The sequence below is a fragment of the Maniola hyperantus genome, chromosome 20 (assembly GCF_902806685.2).
Source record: "Maniola hyperantus chromosome 20, iAphHyp1.2, whole genome shotgun sequence".
Lineage (NCBI taxonomy): Eukaryota > Metazoa > Arthropoda > Insecta > Lepidoptera > Nymphalidae > Maniola > Maniola hyperantus.
Window position 1 is genome coordinate 1,197,613 of NC_048555.1, and position 24,197 is coordinate 1,221,809.

General features: G+C 36.7%; 2 non-coding genes across 2 annotated transcripts; both read left to right on the plus strand.

The window, feature by feature from the left end:
- The first annotated feature begins 18,143 nt into the window (after positions 1–18,143).
- On the plus strand, positions 18,144–18,215 carry TRNAE-UUC (transfer RNA glutamic acid (anticodon UUC)). Its single transcript has one exon. It is a non-coding gene; the product is annotated as a tRNA-Glu (tRNA).
- A 1,952-nt stretch (positions 18,216–20,167) lies between these two features.
- Positions 20,168–20,239, plus strand: TRNAE-UUC (transfer RNA glutamic acid (anticodon UUC)). The gene has a single exon. It is a non-coding gene; the product is annotated as a tRNA-Glu (tRNA).
- Positions 20,240–24,197: the final 3,958 nt, after the last annotated feature.

Consider the following 24,197-nt stretch of genomic DNA (forward strand, 5'->3'; position numbering starts at 1 on the left):
CTACTGAACACAGGTCCCTCTCAGAATAAATTAACTTCAAGCCTTAGTCCATCACTCTGGCCAAGTGCGGCTTGGTAGACCATCTTTGGAAACATTATGGAGAACTCCTAGGCATAGACTTCCTGAAAATGTTTTTCTTTACTTAGGTACCTACCGTTAAAGCAAGCGATAAGTAATTAGCAGGTAATTAGGTACCAACATACTGTAGATGTGCGTGCCCGGGATCGAAGCCTGGACCTTATTTATTGTAGAAACTTACTTCATCATCACCATCAACCGATAGACGTCCACTGCTGGACATAGGACTCTTGTAGGGACTTCCACACGCCACGGTCTTGCGCCGCCTGAATCCAGCGGCTCCCTGCGACTCGTCTGATGTCGTCCGTCCACCTAGTGGGGGTCTTCTAACACTGCGCCTTCCGGTGTAAGTTCGCCATTCTAGCCCCTTGGGACCCCAGTGTCTAACTTGGGAACTTACTTAACTAAGTATATTTAACTAAGTAGGTACAGAATAAAAACCATAAATATAGGTAGGTAGGTATAAGATGTCCTTTCACAATAAAATATATCGCAATCAATAAAGCGAATTACGCCACCATTACTCGCAGGAAAAACGACGCGTATATCGTACGATTATTATTTATATTTGTATGCCTACTGCTGACTAAGATACCTGTTGGAAATCTTCAAACTTTAATATCCATTGAAGATTAAGAATCAAACCGCACACATTTGATCTCAACAAAACAGGCAATGTATACAAGAAGTATGAACTAAAATAAAGTGCAGAAATGAAAATGATATCATAGTACAAGGCGTAGTTAACTTGTCGCGACTTGTTAAAGGTATGTATAAGACCTGTGGGTTTAGTATGAGATTTTATATCACCGACGTCGATATAGTTCGAGCGTCGAAACACTTCAGAGTAAAATGGACATTAACTGCCTTGTTTTAAAGCACAAGTTTGTCCATAGATCAGCAGCCAGCGTTCCAAACTGAAACGTTTGAAATTAAAATCGGTGGTACTTACTGCATTTTTGTCTTTGAGTGAAAGAAGAATATCACAATTTTTCTCTGATACCTAACGGTATTGTTTCGATCTCGAATTCTGCCTTTGTTGGGTAGATATAAAATTTTATACCAGAGTGACCTAAAATAAGGAAACTCTCGGTTTCCTAATCATTTATTTATTAGCATAGATTGAGGTAGGTACAATAGATGTTATGTTTCTGGGTACAATCTACCATGGAGTGGAATGTAAAATTCTAATTTTACATTAAGAAAATTCAAGTATTTGTATTAACAACAACAAAATCCAATTAACCTAAGAATAATAAAATTCATCAATTAAATTATATGTTGCGAAATAAAATATACGTTGCGAAATTAAAATCAGTGGAATTGAATTTTTGACCTCAATTCAAGGCTCTTTAGGTACTTTGACGTTATTGTGTTTATAGACTCTCGAATTCTAGCAACGTTTTGGTGAGATGTAAAATCTTATACTAAGCGTACTGTGCTCATACTAAGATCACTGACACGTCGTGTGATGACCAATAGGTGAAGATGTATTCGCATGAAGGGGTTAAAAAATAGTTAATTAGGCAATTTAAAAGCTGACTAACACATCGGTTTATTGGCAGACGTCGTGAAACGGCTTTGGAAGAATCTTTCGAAGCGTACTCATATCACACGAGTAGATAATACAGACCAGAGGGGAAGCTTCATACTAGCGGCTGGCTGTAGGTTCACTCACTCTAGCGCAGCTCACGCACACCACGACGTGTCACGGACGCTCGGTTTGCCGCCGCACTGGGCGCACGGAGCGTCCGTGGCACGTCGTGGTGTGCGTGAGCTAGTGTGAAGCTTCCCCTCTGGTCTATAATATCTACTCGTGTGCTCATACCTAGTGCGCGACACGTCGAGATAGCAATCGGGGTATGAGGTGGGGGGACACCGGGTTAGCGTGAAGACTGTGCGGGTATGCGGGCATCCCCACCCCGATAGCCATCTCGACCTGTCGCGTCTGTCACGTATAGCCGAGAGAGCCAGCGCGTGCCAGACTTTGAATTCAGAAAGCTGAAAGTTTCTCTGCGTGTTGACCCGAACACTGGGAGAAACGTTTGTTTGATCATGGTGGCTTTGGGTAAATAACCATTGGGATGGATTTAACTTTTAAAGATATACCTTCTCATGCAACGCCTAGGAATTTAAGTCTCAAGAGTAGGTAAATAATTAAGTACTTACCAATGCTTATTTTTTTAACTACCTACTCGTTAAAACCAGAAACAAGCATAAACTTAGCGTTATTGTTATACTATCTAAATTCTAAACACAATCCAATAACAATAACCATTTGCCTCAGTTTGTGGTTTTAGTGATTTAGTATTTTACAAACCCGCAATGTATAGCGTGCAAAACTCGGATCAACGCCCCGCCTACGACGCGGCATTGACTGTGAGTTCCTACTTATTACGAAACATTCGTTGACCTATAGCGTCAATCAGATGTTTTATTTTCAAAGTAAGATTTTTTTTTTTTTAAAACAATAAAACTTAAAGCTAGCCTTATCTAATTTATGTTGTTTTATTTGCAATATATCGTTTACCTTTACAAAGTTATAGGATTTTTTTTTGGCTTTTTTTGTGGTATCATATCAGTAATCATTAGTACTATCACCTGTCTTCGTTTTTGCCACCGTTCTGGTTACCTGTATATATGCCACATCTAAGAAAATAAAGATTAGTAAGGTAAGCTAGTAAATAATTAGTAGGTACCTACACATGCTTATTTTTTTAACGACTCGTTAATAAATCCACTAAGTAAAGGAAAGATAAATGTGGATTTAAATCGCGTCCAGCCATGCAAGAGACAGCGATTCTTAATTAATGAATCACCATTTGTTTAGATTCGCACTAATGTATTTACTCTGCCTTAATGTATGGAGTTTCTCGCGGATTCTTTTAGATAGAAACAACATTCGTTACCAATAACAAATTCAATACTAACGGACAGAGTTTAAACTATTTAAAAGAGCTTTAAAAGCCCCTAAAACAGATAGGTATAGCCGCGACAGGTTGAGATAGCAATCGGGGTATGAGGCGGGGTGACGCCCCGCACACCATCACGTCTCCCGCACTAACCCATGGCTGTGCGGGTGTGCGGGGCGTTCCCTCTCCATTTGCCATCTCGAATTTGAGGTAATAAAAGCTAAGTAGGTACATACTTACATTTCTTCTTGATTTTCTTTTTGCCACTATTTAATAAATCATGTATTACTTACCTAGGTAGAAGAGAAGAAAAGACACCAAAGAGATCAGCTTATCAAGGCGATACTAAGAAGATACCTACTTAGAATGGAAGAATAAAAAAATATAATTTAAAACTACAAACTTTCTAGAAATACTTTATTATCTGTAGAGAACGAAGTAGCTTGTATACGAACGAAAAGTAAAAAGTAATCGATAATTTGGTTAAAGTAAAACAAAACCGCGAAACATTTCCGTAAAGCTGATTTCCCCGTATCCAATAACATTTTACCTTAATAGAATAAAGCCTGGAACACACGAGACGTGCCATCGCAGCGCGGCGCGACGGAAATTTGTTTAACACAGTTCTAATTCGAACCGCTATGATTTGTAACACCATTCCAGCATCAGTTTTCCCCTCCAATCATAATATGGGTACCTTCAAGTCAAGAGTGAATAGCATATCATCTTCTAGGCAAGCGCGCTCCATCTTAGGCGTCATCACTTGTCACCAGGTCTGAATGCAACCAAGCGCTAGCCTATGAATAAAAAAACATTAAAAAAAACAGTTCTTACACCATGTTTACACTAACAAACAAGTTGTGATAACAGTTTTTGATAGAAACTTTTACAAAAATTGCCAAAAACATGTCAATGTTAAACTTGTATTGTCACTGTTGGAGAAATATTTTATCCTTCTCCTGATACAACGTAGTAGTAGTACAAAGTAGTAGAGCCAAGTGAATTTTTAACAATTATTATTATCTATGCTACGGTCTATTTCACAAGTTATATTATATCATACAACTGCTATCCGAACCTGTTTTTAGTATATTGTAAAAAAATTAAATACTGGCAGCAAGCGAACCATGCCCTAGCGGTCAAGGCGTTGGGCGGGAACCCAGAAGATGTAGGTTCGAATCCTGCCGGTTCCGCAATTTTTGATATGTATTTAAAATTATTTAGAAATTTCCTTGAAGTGTAGGTAAAAACACTATCATAAAAATTATGAAATACATATTGTTTTAGGCCTGACTGTAAGTCCTTAGGAAAGAGGCATGGTAATTTTTAGGGTTCTGTACCTCAAAAGGAAAAACGGAACCCTTATAGGATCACTTTGTTGTCTGTCTGTCTGTCTGTCAAGAAACCTACAGGGTACTTCCCGTTGACCAAGAATCATGAAATTTGGTAGGTAGGTAGATCTTATAGCTGACATTTGGGGAAAAATCTGAAAACCGTGAATTTAGGGTTAGATCACACAAAAAAAATTTAATTGTGGTCATGAACTAATAATTAGTATTTTCAACTTTCGAAGTGAGTGACTATATCAAGTGGGGTATCATATGCAAGGTCTTCACCTGTGCATTCTAAAACAGATTTTTATTTATTTTTATGCATCATAGTTTTTGAATTATCGTGCAAAATGTCGAAAAAATACGACTGTAGTACGGAACCCTCATTGCGCGAGCCTGACTCGCACTTGGCCGGTTTTTTTAAGGCCACACCTCTCATTGGTCTCTATACATCACCGTATTGGACCGCAAAAGCGCTTGGCGGTACAGCTTTGCCAATAGGACAACTAACCACGGTCAAAGCTCCTAAGACAAAACTTCGAGTTTGTTCAAGCCTTAAACGCGAGCCTTAGCCCGAATTTGCAGGATCACGCCATTTTTTATGCGAAAACCACCTGACCACAAGCTCACCTAAAAAGACCATTCCTCACACACAATACCACCACGCATCCTGTGTCAATGACCAAAACTGACTCACCGATGCCCGTTACCAATGAGTAACAATTAATTAAACTCCGAGAAAACGATAAAATTAACACTAAACGACTGATACCTGGTCAATACGACCTAGGAATTAAAATTTTTGAAATGCTTAGGAGACTTTAAAGTAGTCTTGTTTGACATAAGTAAACGGCCTTTTTATTTGATAACTAAATGATGGATAAAAAGCTGTGATAGCTTTGTGGTTAGGACGTCCGACTTCTAATCGGAGGTCGGAGGTTCGATCCCGGGCACGCACTTCTAACTTTTCGGAGTTAGGTAAGTGCGTTTTAAGTAGTAAGTAGGTAACAGTGAAGGAAAACATCGCGAGGAAACCTGCATGCCTAAGAATTCTCCATAATGTTCTCAAAGGTGTGTGAAGTCCAAAACCCTCTGAGAGGAGACCCGTGCTCTGTAGTGAGTCGGCGATGGGTTGATCATGATGATGAAAAGATGGACATAACTTTGCCCACGTAGATAGGATAACAGGAGATTGGTTAAAAAAAAACCTGGGAAATCTTAAATTTTCCAATATAAAAAGTACTATAATAATCTTCTATATATATAAAAGGAAAAGGTGACTGATTGACTGACTGACTGACTGACTAACTGATCTATCAACGCACAGCTCAAACTACTGGACGGATCGGGCTGAAATTTGGCATGCAGCTAGCTATTATGATGTAGACGTCCGCTAAGAAAGGATTTTTGTATATTCAACCCCTAAGGGGGTGAAATAGATGTTTGAAATTCGTATAGTCCACGCGGACGAAGTCGCGAGCATAAGCTAGTATTATCTAAATCAACAAATCATGAAACAATCTGGTCAGATTCAAAAAGCGTGATGAATAATATCTTCGATAGCTCCAGGACTGTAAGTGGAGGCTTCCAAGCAGTGGACTAGGATAAAGAAAGGAAAAGTAAAGGATAACTCACGTATGCGCGACAGTTCTTCGTAAATTCCTTTTCTGTTCACTTCACTTTCTTTTCGCGAGAGAATCGACCACAGCTGAGGCGTTCAGGCGATTAGCGACACGTTTACACACGTTTTTAACACAACACGGCGTCCGCCATTACGGGTTCTTGGAGCGGAGAAGCGAGCGCCCAGCACGATGTCTTTGTTGCGATTGATGCGCCTAGCATCGCAGGCGCAACGTGTGGCGAATAGGTGAAAGGCGATTTTGGTGCGAGGGAGTAAGATAAATATATGGGTACAGGAGTGTGAAGGAGAGAGCTGGCTTTAAGAATTTTAATTCTTACCATTTCCCCCGCCTGTGAGCTGTCAAGCTCGCAATTATGTAATAATAGAGAAAGGAGAAAAGAGATATAATTTATAAAATTAAAATACTTAAATATAGCTTTACTTACATATAAGTTTTTAAATTAAGCGGAAAATAATATTTAAGAGCGTAAAATATACTTAAAAACTAATCAACTATATTTAAGTTATTCTAGTGGATAGGCAAAGGACAAACCTTTACCACTGGTCTAATAAAAGAACCATTTTTCGCTTCTATTTCAGCAACTCCGGTAGAGCCATGTCTACCAGAAAATGTGCGAGTTATAAGACCTAACGGCCGTTGCAAAGCGGAGCTAACTCTTTCATATATGTTTAGAAAGGAAGCAAAACTCAAATCAAGAGCAAGTTCGAAGTGAACTGCCTTAAATACTAAACGTATAAATACACATAAACGTGCGTTTCGTTTGCGAACCCCTCGTCCTCTTATGAAAGTTAGGTGCAGAGGGCCGGCATAGTCTACTACGGTATGCCTAAAAGCGTTAGCTTGCTTTAAGAGGCGAGGTGGCAAATCAGCCATAATAGGGATTGTAGGTTTTGGATTTAATCTATAACCGTTAATGCATTTATGAATACGTTGTTTTATAGAGCGTTTGGCGGATAAAACCCAAAATCTCTGGCTAGTTACAGACAATAATATCTGAGGTCCAGCGTGAAGGTTTTCGCGGTAGTAATAATCAATTATTAAAATTATGTGTCCTTTTTTAGGCATCAAAATCGAATGTTTATAAATAAAATCAAAAGAGTAATAGCTCAAGCGAGCTCTGACATGAATAATGTTATCACGAATAAAATTAATTAATTTTTGAATAGCGCGTGAACATGCAGTTCCATTTTTTAATTTTTTAATTTCTATAATATGCGTGAGGAGAGGTTCGTCCAAAGTCAATTGTAAAATCCATAATTCTTTCATAATCAATTTAGCGTAAAGAATTACGGGGCCTACGAGTTCTAAAACTTCGTAGAGTTGCGCAGTTGCGAAAAGAATAGAGCGTTTTGTCCAATTTAGCGAGGGTTGAGATACGAAAAACGTTAAATAATCTTGAGCGTGAAACCAAAGCAAGCCTAAAAACTTGAAGGTGTTTTTATTATCAAGCGGTATGTCTTCAGATTGTCTGTGCGTTTTAGGTATGTGACGTAGTAATTCGGGGGAATTACTAGTCCATTTAATAAAGTCAAATCCACCGGGTTTAAGTATGTGGATCAGCTGCTCAGCTATCTCTACTGCCTCTGAAGTAGAAGAGGCAGAGGATGCGAGATCATCTATGAACACATCCCTTTCGATGATTGCAGCAGCGGGCCACTTCTCTCTCTCTTGCTTAGCTACTTCGCGGAGAGCTCGAAGAGCTAAGAAGAGAGAGGAGCGCAATGAAACTGTGACACGATTGAGTTCGAACGTGTCTAGCGGGTCATCAATAGAGAATCTATATAAAATGCGTTGATATTTACGATGCGGAGGGAGAATTTCGATACACAAACACATTTGCCTTACATCGGCAAAAAATGCGATTTTATAGTGACGAGCATTTATTAAAATATTAAAGATTTCTGCTTGTAAATTGCAGCCTGTATGAAGAATATCATTTAAAGATATATCACAATCAGATTTCGTCGAGTCATCTAGGAAAATTCTGATACAAGTACTGGTTTTATCATCCCGAATAATAGGTCTGTGAGGTAAGTAGAACACTGGCGAAGTGGATTCTTCAGGAGAAACTCTAGAATTAACTGCAGCAAAGCTTCCATCGCTGTTGTCTGTAGTTATGCTGACGTGAATATTCTTACAGTCTTGTTCTTCGGGACTCAAGAATTTCTGTTGCGGTACTTCTTCTACCTTCCAAAGTTTTTCTAAAAGATTATCAAGCGGTTCGGGACAAATAGAGCAAAAGGCAGAAGTGTGCGAAAATTGCGAAAGAATAGGCGCATGCCCTAGGATAACATACCCTAGAGATGTCTCTATGGCTGACGGAGAGCTATCGTTACCTGAGATTTTATTAAAAAGCAGAATATCACAATAAAGCTTTACTCCGATTAATATATCTATACAGCCTGGTTCAGAAAAACTATCATCAGCTAACGGAATATCTTTAATTAAATGGTCTAAAGCGGATACATCAACTCGTGTGTTCGGTAGCTGAGAAGTAATTTCTTCTACCACCAGAGGGCGTATATGATATTCTTTAGTGTCATCGAATCGAGAATTGAACTTAAAATCGGAAATCCCAAGTATCCTTTGAGAAGTTCCACCGATTCCCTGAACTTCAAAGAAACGGCTTTGCGTGTTAACAGGTAACGATAGTCTCTTGCAGCAAGACATAGAAATATAATCACTTTGTGAGCCGGGGTCAATGAGACAGCGCACAAAGTGAGAGCGATTGTACTTATCTAGTACTTTAATTTTAGCGGTGCCTAATAAAGCGGTAGTAGCGGGGTGATTGCGATAATCGCGCGATATAGAACATAAAGAAGCGTGTCCATTAGCGGACGAGCTAATAGTAAGCTCAGACTTAGCGGTTTGCTCAGTCGATTTAGTGACTGGCAAATTAGCGTGCGGGTTGTAATCATTAGCGATTTTATTAGCGATAGGTTCCGCTTGAATAGCGGTTAGCGTTGAAGAATTATGGTGCGGTGCGTTTCGTGCCGTGGAATTATTAACCACAACACTACAATTAGATTTACTAGCGATAGAAAAGCATAATAAAGAAGAATGCCTTAAATTACAATGGGCACAGTTGCGTGAAGAAGAACAAGAAGAACTTCTATGGAGAATACTTAAGCAATTTGTACAGTAAGAATTCTTCTTCACTACTTCGAATCTTTCGTGCGGAGACAATTTCATAAAGTGCGGACATTTATATAAATGGATATGTTGTGAATTTTTGCATAGAATGCATCTAATATCATTTAACTTTTCGTTATTTTCAGTGGTAACGAAAGTTTTAGTTAATTTAGAAATAGGTGAGCCCTTAGGTTGTGATTTAATAACAGCGTGAGAATCAGAAGATTTAAAATTATTAGTCCTAGATAGAACTTTACTTTGTTCCTTAACAAATTCAATTAAGTTTTCATAAGAGGGCATCTTTTCTTTGCGATAAGTTATTTCAAAAAGCTTTACGGTATCTGCATCTAATTTTTGCAGTGCGAGATGTAACAAAATAAAATCAGTTAAATCTTTTAATTTTAATTGCTTAATTGCGTCTACAGCGGAATTAAAATTGTTTAAAAATGATTCAAGACCAGCGGCGCTATTATTATGTAATGATTTAAAATTTAATAACTGATTTAAATATGAGCTCGCTAACGAGCGATTATCATCATATTTTTCAATTAAAGCTTTCCAAATAATATGGTAATTTTCAGCACAAGTTGGCAACCCAGCACAAACAGAAGAAGCTTTATCTTTCAATTTACTTACCAAATAAAATACTTTTTCATTGTCGGTAAGATTCGGGTTGTCATGTATTAAGTTTTTAAACTGTTGGTAAAATAAGGGCCACTGTTTTATATCTCCGGAGAATTCCATTAATTCAATAGGAGGTAGGCGAGATTTTATTTTAGGATAATTCGAGATTGACTGCATAGCAATATTTTCAGAGTTAGTATTTTTATTATTAGAATAAGTCTCTAACACTTGTTTCACGAAACAGTACATTTCTTCAAACGAAGTCCATGATTGGTAACTAATTGTAGATTTAGGATCGAATTTCATTAGTGCCAAATTATATTGATCTAAATTTAATTCGAACTCTTTGCGCAAAGTATCAATATTAGACGCCTGTATCGATAATGATGATAATTTGGTGCGGTCAGAATCGACTTGCGACGCAGTATCATAAATTCTTTGTAAGCGCGCAAACATTGCGTCTCTTTTCGATTCCAATAATAATAGCTGAGTTTCATCGTTATCATACGACGTAGCAGCAGTCTTTTTACTCATTTTGAATGTTAAAAATTAAAGTTACCTAATCAAAACAAGTTTCTATTTTTAAAACGTTATTATCACTTTAATTTATTAAGTGTAGCGTTTAGAATCACAATAAATAATTGTATATTGTTTTTACAACACAACAATACACAACTATCAATTTTATTAAGTCGGCAAAACGTTAAAATAATCGTAAACTGATAAGAAAGCGCGTGACCATGAATGAGACACGCGTTTCGCGAGCGAATACAGTAGGTAAGATAAGTACCAGCGAGCGGCCGGCACACCTACTTATTATAATAGTTACCTACAGCCTACCAGAGCGACCTCTTCGGAGTGTTTCGAGTACGTAGCTATACAAGCGGTGCAGGCGCAGGGCGTTATATTTAGACGTATACTGGATAAGCAATTCGAAAGGCGTTGAAGAGAATACCTACTTATTTACAAATGGGTATTACTTATTACCACGAAATAAGGTTCAATATAATAGTTAGCGGATGCGGTTAGCAGGAAAATAACTTATTCCTTTTTGCCTATTATTAAACGTCTTACTAACGTGACTTTAAACTTCAATAACATTCAATTATTATGCGAAGTATAACGAAAAATGATTCTAGATTCGACTGTAAGCAGTTCTACTCAACCCAATAATTACCTATAGTTGATGTAGGTAGGTAGCAATTTTATTTAATAAATGAATATTATGTACAAATATCAAGTATTTATTTATTCTAGAGATATATTTATGCAAAAATATACACAAAATAACTTATTGTGTATACTTTACACAAAATAAGCGTTTATTTTAGCGAAAAATAGGTATCTAATATATTATGGCGGAAGTATTACGCAAAAATATACACAAAATAACTTATTATGTATATTTTACATAAAATAAGCGTTTATTTTAGCGAAAAATAGGTATCTAATATATTATGGCGGAAGTATTACGCAAAAATATACACAAAATAACTTATTATGTATATTTTACATAAAATAAGCGTTTATTTAACGATAAATAGTTATATAATATATATTGTGGCGGGAATATTACGTAATAATATACACAAAATAACTTATTATGTATATCTTACATAAAATAAGCGTTTATTTAGCGATACATAGGTATATGATATATATTATGGCGAAAGTTACGTAAAAATATACACAAAATAACTTATTATGTATATTTTACATACAATAAGCGTTTATTTAGCGATAAATAAGTAAAACATAATGATAGAATCGCAAACGTGACACGTCACAGGCGGGGCGTTATGAATATGATGCGAGAAAATTATATTTTTATTTTATACGGAATCAAACTTCCGGTCGTAAGGATCCAAAAACTATGGTCAGATTCAAAAAGCGTGATGAATAATATCTTCGATAGCTCCAGGACTGTAAGTGGAGGCTTCCAAGCAGTGGACTAGGATAAAGAAAGGAAAAGTAAAGGATAACTCACGTATGCGCGACAGTTCTTCGTAAATTCCTTTTCTGTTCACTTCACTTTCTTTTCGCGAGAGAATCGACCACAGCTGAGGCGTTCAGGCGATTAGCGACACGTTTACACACGTTTTTAACACAACACGGCGTCCGCCATTACGGGTTCTTGGAGCGGAGAAGCGAGCGCCCAGCACGATGTCTTTGTTGCGATTGATGCGCCTAGCATCGCAGGCGCAACGTGTGGCGAATAGGTGAAAGGCGATTTTGGTGCGAGGGAGTAAGATAAATATATGGGTACAGGAGTGTGAAGGAGAGAGCTGGCTTTAAGAATTTTAATTCTTACCACAATCTAAGGATCAATGTACCCAGTGGCAAGGACTACCGCTGCACGAAGGGACGTGAGCGTCTAAGTGTTAATCGATGAAATTGCAATGGTTCGTCCGACTTTAAGAACAGAGTTGAAAATGACTTCCAAGATTAGGTTACCGTTAGGGTTCAGTACGCTTCGGCGAAAATCAACGATTTAGGATTTGTTTTAGTCAACGAGCAATACATCTGGGAGACGACTATTTTCCTTTTGATCGCTTCATAACTTCAATGTCATTATGATCAACCCATCGCCGGCTCACTACAGAGCACAAGTCTCCTCTCAGAGTGAGAAGGGTTTTGGCCATAGTCTACCACGCTGGCCAAGTGCGGATTGGTAGACTTTACACACCTTTGAGAACATTATGGAGAAATCTTAGCCATGCAGGTTTCCTTCACCGTTAAAGCAAGTGCTATTTAATTAATTAAAACGCACATAACTCAACACAAAGTTAGAGGTGCGTGCCCGGGATCGAACCCCCGACCTCCGATTAGAAGGCGGACGTCCTAACCACTAGGTTATCACAGCTTTTAACTTCAATGTAATTTTAAGAATATTATAAATCTTTAGTCCATTTGAATGAACTTTATAGTGACTTTGAATTTGATTTTATGTCAATTGAGCACAGTAATTTAAGAATGAAGTAACACTAAATTAAGAATGAAGAATTCTCTAGAGATCACCTATTTATTAGATGCTTATTGTCATTTAATACTGACAGAATTTAGGTTGCTAGTTACTACGACACAAAACAAAAAAATAGAACAAAACATTAACAGCCTTACAAATAAAAAATGTTTAAACCACGTTTATTCAGAGCATATACAAGATATTGTTATGCATAGAATATCCTAGTTATTACTAGGATATTCTATAGCTGGTATTACTTCGAAAACTTTTCTATGATGTTATTTTCGGCTAAGTGCCGATTTTATCAACGTCGAGTAACGTTTAACCGAATAATAAATTGGATGTAATGACAGTTTTTGTATTGAAAACCTGGCAAATTATTAAACTTACTCTCGAATAAAACTTATTTTCAAAGCGCCTTAAGTGCTTTAAGCACTTGATTTGCGTTGAGTTTGATAATATCTCCAAATATTTTTGACCCAATGGTCAAGTAATTTGACAGAGAGTAACTTTACATTAGCATTTAATTACTTGAGGTCAGAGGCCGGGTTACTTTTTGGTTTTAGTTGATAACTGTAATTTGGAATTATGGCAAGGACGGGTCCGTAAACATGTTCATGACAGGGCGCCGAGATAAAAGATTTGATACGTTATTTATGGAGGTGTGCGTTTGGGAATAATTGGGTACGGATGTAGTACCTAATTAGAAGTGCTTATTTTTAACTTTATCTGATGTCTAAGAAACCTGCATGCTTGAGAGTGCTCCTAATGTTCTGAAGTTTGGCAATCCTCTTGGTGGACAGTAGCGAACTAGCCTGGAAGAAATCATCATCATCATCAACCGATAGACGACATAGGTCTCTTGTAGGGACTTTCACACGCCACGGTCTTGCGCCGCCTGAATCCAGCGACTCGTCTGATGTCGTCCATCCACCTAGTGGGGGGTCATACAACACTGCGTCTTTCGTTACAAGGTCCATCATCTTGGGACCCCAACGTCTATCGGTTTTACGAACTATGTGCCCTGCCCATTGCCCATTCAGCTTCGCAACCCGTTGAGCTATGTCGGTCACTCTAGTTCTCCTACGGATATCCTCATAACAATATTTCCATGTTATAAGAAATTTTTGATACGTAACCAACTAACCATGGCTGCATTCCTAAAGGCTCAAAATGTATCCAGTCATATGCGGGCCTGGGTGATACAGATATAGGTATGAAGGTAAGTTATCTCAATAAAGGTTGTATAGGAAATAACAGATAAGAAGCTATAAATTATTATAAAATGTATCGAGTGTGGAATAAAGTACCTCTATAATATTACAAACTCACGTTCGACCATTATATGCCAAGGGCGAGCGATGCGATCTGTCTTATGTCAGCTAATAACATGGTACAACATAAACCCTTTCAAAAGTCGAAATTACCGCTCTTGTATAACACTAGACATAGAAATAAGGGTCTAGGCAGAAGGTCTGCAAGCTGACTATAAAATTGCAGCAATACGTATGATGACTACTAGTCAAATCGAAATCAGCAACTTTTTATCAAACGTAACGCTCGCTTACTAAGGAATCTTGTATGGAATACAGAAATATAGATGTATTGTACCTATATTGTATGAAATATAGATGTGACGTCGTAAAAATGAGACGTAATTATTTAGTTAATTAAATAGATAATTTAAAATGGTTAGCAAACTTAAAACTAACAGCAGACGTGGATTTTACGAATTTTGGAAGGCCCTCTATTTAATAATTCCGAAGAAATAATTTATTTTTGATGTAGCTTAGGCATCATTGGGTTGCAGTTGACTGATTCCAGAAAAGCTGCCTCAATTGTTATTAATAATAATAATAATATAATAATAATAATAATAATATAGCCTTTATTTACTGAAAACATTTCATGCAGTTACATTTTATCAAAATATTCAGTATATACATAATATTTAAGAGAATCAAAAAAAACAAAACTTATACATAATACTTATTTACATTTACATTTATATTTATAAATCAATTGTTATTACAATCTCAATAATTATTGTTGTGATTGATGGAATTTATGGCACTTTTATTTCGGCAAATAGCGTGACAAGTGACTTTTTATCCCGGAAAATCAAAGACTGCCTACGGGATTTTTAAAAACCTAAATCCAAGCGTACGAAGTCGCCGGCACCAGCTATAGTTCTCTATAAAGTAGACCTCTATAAAGTAGAGTAGATAAAGTAAGAGAAAAGATTTTCAAAAAAGCCACACGAGTGCAGCCGGACGGATGAGTATTGCCATATTGCAAAACATGGAGATCTCATTACAGACATTATAACGCAATAGATGGATTGTTTTTCCATTATCAGTCGTTTGCACCATTTCCGCGATGCAGCTGCTGGCTTAGTACAAGTTTTAACTGCCTCGTTAGTCTAGATCAGCGAAAAGGACTATACTCTATCCACGGAAAGAAGTTGTACAGCGCTCCCTGTTACGTAATCCCATACAAATGATAGAGACATAAATTTCAGTGGGTACGGTGATGGTGGTTACGGGATTTGAAATACAATTCGAAAATGTTTTCAAAAAACATTCGATATTTAATTAGAAAACATAGTTTCGTTTGTGATTGGTTGGAACTTAATATGGTTAGCCCCACTGAGATTTGTTTAGATTTGTTGAGATTTGTTAATAAAAAACAAGACTGAAAATGAAATAAAATGTAAAAAAACCACATTTGAAAAATCGCGCCATACAGCCATGGCAGCTGTATTTTTTATCAAAACAATTATAGACATTATCACTCGGGATTGAAAATTCTACCAATACCCCATATACATGTACAAATATTTTCAGGCATTTAGTTATGGTGGAATAAAAATTAACATACATAATAACCCTGAAAACCTTTTTTTAGACAGTCGTATAATAAGGATCTTTGAGTCCATTTTACTCTTACGTTATGGAGCTTCCATACTCGATATCCATGAACGGTAATATAGGTATTTCGAGTATCGAATGTACGCTATCGAGATGTGTAACTTGTACTAAGGATAGTCTTATCAACAAGGTCGCCCGCATTGCCCATGTGCTGCGATTAATCGCTTGCATTTCTTTCCTATGACTTTGTTCTGTTGTGGAATTAATGTACTTGCTAGTAAATGACGTAGTTTCTTTAGGTACTTGACTACAAATTAGCCCTTGACTGCACTCCGCTGGTAAGTAACGATGTAGTCTAAGATGGGATAAAAAAGGGCCGAATTGAGAACCACCTCCTTTTTGGAAGTCGGTTAAAATTAATAATCTACTCTTAAACGTTGGTAGACCAACGATAAAAGATTAGATTGGTTATAAGTTATAACTAATGTTATACCAGCTAATAAATAATATTATGGTTCAGTAAATAATTGTAGGCTACATTTTTATGCCATCAATAAATAAATCAACATGGTAATGTTACCAACGGTTATACTTCTTTACCTCATTCAAATTACTATAGTCATTGAATCTTAAATCTTCTATGCCATTACCAAGTAAACATATACCTTTATACCAAGAGATGGTGGTAAAATAACAACACAATCCGACTGGTAGTCAAAATATTTTCTTAAGGCACTAAGAAAAATAATGCCTCCAGAGTCCAGTACCCGTAGTACAAGATTTTACGTCTCACCAAACCAAACCAAATTCGAGAGTCGAAATACTTCCGCGTTACAGTAAAATGGACCTAAACAGCCTTGAATTGAAGTCAAATATTCAATGCCACTGATTTTAATTTCGCAATGTTTTCGCTTGGAGCGCTGGCTGTAGAAGTGTAGACAAACTTGAGCTTTAAAACAAGGCCTTTAAGATCCAGTTTACTGTAACGCGGAAGTATTTCGACTCTCGAATTTGGTTTGGTTTGGTGAGACGTAAAATCTTGTACTACGGGTACAGATACGAGGTAGGCCGCGGAAAGTAAAGGGCGACAAGCGAAGTGCGAACTAACGTTGCCGTCAAGTGTCCCTTTTATTTTTTTATTTTTCATGTACCGAAATTGTAGTTACAGAGTAGTAATAAATTATGCTTGCGTGGAAATGCTTATCTCTAAACAGAGATTTCTTCCAGCTTCCCATTCAAGGTTGTGAGTGAGGCGTATAGGTTTTACGGTACTATTGTTCTTGTTTGAATATTCGAAGCTTTTATTCTCCAACAGCGCCCCCCTGTCAATGTCATTCAAGTGCCAAGAGAGCCTTGTCGCATAGTAGAAACGGTGATATTTTTTGATAACGGTTTGTTATCAAAAAATTGCCTGTTATTTTTTTATATAATAAAAATATGTAAGTATTAGTTAAAATATATATTATAATAGTTAAAATAATATTCAAACGCCATCTTTGTAGAAACATTTGTAATTTAAAAAAAACCGGCCAAATGCGAGTCACACTCGCGCACCGATGATATTTTTTCGACATTTTGCACGATAAATCAAAAACTATTATGCATAAAAATAAATGAAAATCTGTTTTCGAATATGCAGGTAAATCCTTTTCATATGATACCCCATTTGGTATATTAATTTTTCTTTGAAATTGAAAATACTAATTATTTGTTCATGAACACATTTTTTTTTGGATGTAACTTAAAATTCACGGTTTTCGGATTTTTACCATTACGTATGCTATAAGACCTACCTACCTGCTGAACTTCATGATTCTAGGTCAAAGGAAAGTACCCTACAGGTTTCTTGATACTTGATAGACGGAAGGACAGACAAAACTAACACACTAGACACCCTTAAAAACATACATTAATGCTTAAAACTTTAATGCTTGCAACCACGCTAGATGATTTTCTTTACTACAGTACATTTTTAGGGTTCCGTACCTCAAAAGGAAAAACGGAACTCTTATAGGATCACTTTGTTGTCTGTCTGTCTGTCCGTCTGTCTGTCAAGAAACCTACAGGGTACTTCCCGTTGACTTAGAATCATGAAATTTGGCAGGTAGGTAGATCTTATAGATGGCTTTAGGGTAAATCTGAAAACTGAATTTGTGCAGGTCACATCACACAAAAAAATTAAATTGTGGTCATAAACTAATAATTAGTATTTTTAATTTTCGAACTAAGATAACTATATCAAATGGGGTATCATATGAAAGGGCTTCACCTGTGGATTCTAAAACAGATTTTAATTTAGTTTTATGAATCATAGTTTTGGATTTATCGTGCAAAATGTCGAAAAATGCGACTGTACCACGGAACCCTCAGTGAGCGAGCCTGACTCGCACTTGGCCGGTTTTTTAAACACAAATTCTAGCCCCGTAGGTATTTTAAACCGAGGTGGCAGCTTGCTGCTCTCGGAATATTTATAGTTCACTCTGATATTATATTATTGTGTGGGATGTGATAAATAGACTCTGCTATCACCAATCTTATCTTATTTTAGAAACTTTATTATAAGTATTAATTTGGCAATATATGTCATCTCCCGTATGGTCTAGTGGCTAGGATACCTGGCTTTCACCCAGGAGGCTCGGGTTCGATTCCCGGTACGGGAAATCTACTTTTTTTATTGGTTATTTATTGAGTTTTTTGTCTTGTTTCGTACTCTGGTTGAATACTCATGTAATTGTAAAATTAAAAGTTCAAATCATTTTAAAGAAATATTTCATTCTGTAATGAAGATATCTTCTCTATATATAAAAACTAGAGAATAGCCGCGACTTCATCCGCGTGAATTTAGTTTTTAAAAATCCCGTGGGAACTCTTTGTTTTTCCGGGATAAAAAGTAGCCTATGTCCTTCCCCGGGATGCAAGCTATCTCTGTACCAAATTTCGTCAAAATCGGTTGAGCTGTGAAAAGCTAGCAGACAGACAGACAGACACACTTTCGCAATTATAATATTAGTATGGATATGGATGAATCGCTGAATGTGTTGCTGATCGCAAAACTCGAGAACAGCTGAACCGATTTTGCTAATTCTTTTTATGGTTCTTACGGAGAGAAAAATTTAAAAAATTTGAATCGACTGTTAGGCGGTACGAAGTTCGCCGGGGCAGCTAGTTATAAATAATTATACTGCAAATGGTGTTTGTATTATTTTTGTTTTATTGAACCACCAACAGAATCATTCAAATTTTTTTTATATAAAAAAATACATTATTCAAATAATGTGTGACTACATCATGCGAATAATTAAATTACAGGTTATAATTAGATATTACATAATAATAATGCGGGACAGACGGCTTACTGTGGGAACTTGTAATCAACGGTTAGAAAAAATCTTTTGGTAATCTCCTGGACTATATTGAATATCCAAGTCTAAATTTTAATGGTGTGTATAATTCGCCAAAGATCGTATCGATCTTAATGTAACGGGTGTGCAATAAACGTAATGGTTTGTGTATTATCTGTGCATTATTCCCTGACGTTAGACAATTACAGGCCAATTATACAACCATTGTGTTCTCTAGATTATGGCCTGGGCGATTCAGGGTAATAACATAAACATACTGACCACGCCTCGCTGCTTTTATTATCATTATAGTTACGATTATTTGTTATTAGTATGGATAAAACATTATTTATTGTTCCGTCGATGTTTGAACAGTTGTTTTATTACAGTTGGGGTCTTGGACTACGATCTCGTCTCTTGGTGAAAGATTTTTTGATTTGATAATAATAATTATTATAAACATTTCATCATCATCATGATCAACCCATCGCCGGCTCACTACAGAGCACGGGTCTCCTCTCAGAGTGAGAAGGGTTTTTGGTAGACTTCACACACCTTTGAGAACATTATGGAGAACTCTCAGGCATGCAGGTTTTGTCACGATGTTTTCCTTCACCGTTAAAGCAAGTAGGTAATATTTAAGTTATTAAAACGCACATAACTCCGAAAAGTTAGAGGTGCGTGCCCGAGATCGAACCCCCGACCTCCGATTAAAAGGCAGACGTCCTATCACTAGGCTATCACAGCTTGTCACTTACCTCTAAGGAAATAGCGCCTCGTCATTTTCCTAATAATAATAGTAGTAGTACTCAGCCCCCTGTTAAACCTAGGTCTTCTGTAGCACTCCTCACAGCGTACCTTGCGTGTCGCAGCCCGCGCGCCGCGCAGTCTGGTTGGCGCTGCGTAGCGAGCAGAGGCCCATTGAAAAAGGACCCCAAATGGCTTCGAAATTAGTCGGGCATAAATTAGTAGGTAGGTATGTAGGTAATTTAGTTTATTATTTTACAACGTCTTTACTCGTTTATAATTTTAATCTTCACTGTTATAATGGTAGTAGGTATAAGTCCCGCAAATTGCTATGCCGCTGGAACCATGTCTCATTAACATCGAAATGACGTCATTTTGACGTCAGCCGCAATAAAGATATAGGTACGTAGGTACCATCAGCTCAAAACTTCAGTCTAGTGCTGACGTCACTAAAATGGCAGCCACGCGCATTATCAATTTTCGAGACTTATGTACGATGTTATAATTGACGTTATCTCTTCATCTCCCGTATGGTCTAGTGGCTAGGATACCTGGCTTTCACCCAGGAGGCTCGGGTTCGATTCCCGGTACGGGAATTTTTTTTTTGTTTTTGCTCCATAATAATGAAAGGTAAAAATTAATAGTCGCAACATGAATTTTTGCCTTCATAAAAATACCTACACTTTTTTTTTAATAATAAGGAATCGGTGCCAATGTCTGACGACATGTGACGTCACTGCCAGTGGGTAATAATATTATTAATTTATTATGATTCACTTCTCGTTCGGTAAGCAATGATAAGAGGATAAGAGCAAAAGATAATAATATTATTAAAAGTAGGTAAGTACCTATAATATACTATAGGTACTATTAAGTTGATATTGAAATTTTTACATAGACATATAATCTTTCAATTTTTTGCTCCAGCTGATAAGGTCTTTGAAACGAGTGAAATTGCAACAGTAAACCAGTCGATTGCGTTGGTTAATAAGCAATGTTGACCCAAGTCGGGAATTCGATGGGTGACCGACTTGAAAGTCCGTCCTTTTCGGTGTCTCCGTGCCTCGGAGAGCCTTTAAAAATGGTTATTAGCTGCACATTGCCACTGTCCATATTATTATAAATGCGAAAGTGTGTTTATTTGTCACCCCAAAATTTCTGAAACACATCTCTAGACCATCTCATCAGTAGTCAGTACCCTTATCATAAATGCGAAAGTGTGTTTGTTTGTTGGTTTTTTGGTTTGTCCTTCAATCACGACGTAACGGTGCAACGGATTAACGTGTTTTTTGCAGGGGTATAGATAAAGACCTGGAGAGTGACATAGGCTACTTTTTATCCCGGAAAATCAAAGAGTTCCGATTTTTAAATATCTCGTCGCGGGCATCATCTAGTTCTTCAATAAAGGCTTGTTGGGACTTGACTCTCTCTTTTTCTCTCGTATCGTATTTTCTCATTACAGCACGTGGTTTAGAATGTCATTTCGGCTTTGTAGAGCGTTGTCTCAGTCAGTCATACCTATATTACGTTTTGTCGGTCTCAACGACAAAGACAGTGCTCTACAAATTTGCTATCTCCTTCTAAAGGTCGATGTACATTACTTTCAGCCACGCTCTGTAATTAGGCTGGTGGCATATCGGTACCCGTAGTACAAGATTTTACGTCTCACCAAACCAAACCAAATTCGAGAGTCGAAATACTTCCGCGTTACAGTAAACTGGATCTTAAGCGCCTTGTTTTAAAGCTCAAGTTTGTCTACACTTCTACAGCCAGCGCTCCAAGCGGAAACATTGCGAAATTAAATCAGTGGCATTGAATATTTGACTTCAATTCAAGGCTGTTTAGGTCCATTTTACTGTAACGCGGAAATATTTCGACTCTCGAATTTGGTTTCGTTTGTTGAGACGTAAAATCTTGTACTACGGGTACAGCTACAACCAGTGTAAACTTCAAACAATCTCGTCGTACCACCGTCTATTTATTTAGGATCACCGTGCGGTTCGTCGACTGACCGTCTCGAGCTCTAACCTTCGATTTTCAAAAATTTCACCTATAAATATATAAAACGAAAAGGTGACTGACTGACAGATCTATCAAATCTATTTGAGAGTAACTTACTTGTTGGTGAAATCGGCCCTTAACAAGATAACTGGTAGATGCATCCGACTATTCGTAAGTACTTGTAAAAGTTTATTCGAATAAAAAAGATTTTTATTATTTTATTTATTATTTATTAACCGACTTCAAAAAAAGGAGGAGGTTCTCAATTCGTCGGAATCTTTTTTTTTTTTTTTTTTTTTTTTTTTTTTTTTTTTTTTTTTTTTTTTTTTTTTTTTTTTTTTTTTTTTTTATATGTATGTTCCCCGATTACTCGAAGACGCCTAGACCGATTTTGAAAATTCTTTTTTTGTTTGAAAGGGTATACTTCAAAGTTGGTCCCATTTAAATTTGGTGAAGATCTGATGAACATCTTCGAAGATAGATACTGGAACTCCTCAACGGATAAGAGTAAATTGCTCGCGATCAGTGTAATAGCTTAGTAAACAGTAGATTTTTAACCAGTCATAGCATAATTCCATGGGGCCACTAAAAATTGTGAAATAAATTTTTTTTACAAAATAATAAAAACCGACTTCGATACACAAACACTAAAAATTGAAAAATAATTTAATTTATTACCGAATATATTATGTATACAAGAGTTAATATAGTTCCATAATAATATTTTTTGGGGTCGGTGCCAATGAGGTGCCATTGTGGAGTCTCATAAAAATATGAAGTCTAGACGATTCGCGCAGCTAAAGCTAATTGGCACCGGCACCAAAAAGTATTATTATGGAACTATATTAACTCTTGTATACATAATATATTCGGTAATAAATTAAATTATTTTTCAATTTTTAGTGTTTGTGTATCGAAGTCGGTTTTATATTTTTTTTGTAAAAAAATTTTTAACAAGCAAAATCAATGCACTAATAACAAAGTCGTGGTTAAAGCTCAATATGAAACAAAACCTAGTTCAAAAAGCACAAGTTAAATCATAACTTCTGTTCTGAACAATATGAAAATCTGTCCGTATTCTAGTATTTTCAATTCAAGTATTTTTAAAACTTCTTCTTGTACGGAGACTAATGGCGGTTACAGATTAGCGTTTTTCCGCGCGGTTTACGCTACGCTCTTTTTTGCATTGGCACTTACACAATTACAATTATACAATTACATAATTTTACAATCGTAATTATACAATTATATAATTACAATTATACAATTACAGGCGTGCTAAATATCGCGCTTCAACAAATCGAACTTGCATGCATGCGCTTATTTCTGTGTTTGCTCGCCGGTTCACTATAACCGGTGCAGATGGGTTGCTTTCTCCACTCACAATGAGAAGAATTTGGCCATAGTCCACCACATTGACCAAGTAGATTGGCAGACTTCGCACACCTTTGAGATCATCATGGAGAACTTTTAGGTACGCAGGCTTTCTCACGATATTTTTTTCATCGTTAAAGCAAATGATATTTAATTGCTAATGTGGAGGTGCTTGCCCGGATTTGAACTCTGGACCTCCCCGAATAGGAGGCCGACGTCTTAACCCTTAACCCATCGCCAATTCTACTCTCTACTGACCACTGGTCAACAGTACAGCGAAGAATCGGATTGCTAATGCGCGTGACCGCTATTTTAGTGACGTCAGGACCAGACTGAAGTTTCGAGCAACCAGTACAAAAATTTTTGCTGATGGTCTATTTTTGTTTCGACGGACGTTAAATAAATTCAACAGAATATTAAAAAACTTTTTATTAGAAAAGGGCTACTATGCCGTAAATGATTTCCTAAACGACGAACATATACCTAAATAAATAATAATATCGGTCTCCCTACTAAGGTCTAAGGACCAAATTGCGACACCCAAACTGGGTATCCATAATACTTTGTACATACTTAATATGATGTAGTTTATGGAAATGCAATAAATGAAAATTGAAAATTGAAAAATTGAAAATGACGTCATTTCGATGTTAATGAGACATGGTTCCAGCGCAATAGCAATTTGCGGGACTTATACAAAAATGAACTTAGGTATATGCGCGCAAAAAACCCGCTAATCTGTTACCGCTCTAAGACGGGCGCTCCGTAGTAACTAGTAGTTAGTGTAAAATAATACTTTAAACAAACTTCAGAAAGTCGCTTATTGGAAATCGGGGCAAGACTCCATTTCTCAGTTTTTTCCTCTATTTTTTATTTCTATTTGGCAAACTATGTAACTACTGTTTTAAAAGGGTTCCGTAGTACAACAAGCAAACCTTTATTCTTGTAATGTTAATTTTTCTGTCAATTGGGTATTTTACTACTTTTGAATTTGATAAATATTATTACTTTATTATAAACTAGGATGAAAATAATGATGTACACTGAAAAAAATATTAAAATCCAACAAAGATTTACAAAGTTACAGGCATTTTAATTTTGGAGTGGGAGGGTCTTCTATCCCTTTCTCGCGAAACGAAAATTTGTATGAAACCGCACGAAGCTACCTACTATGGTATT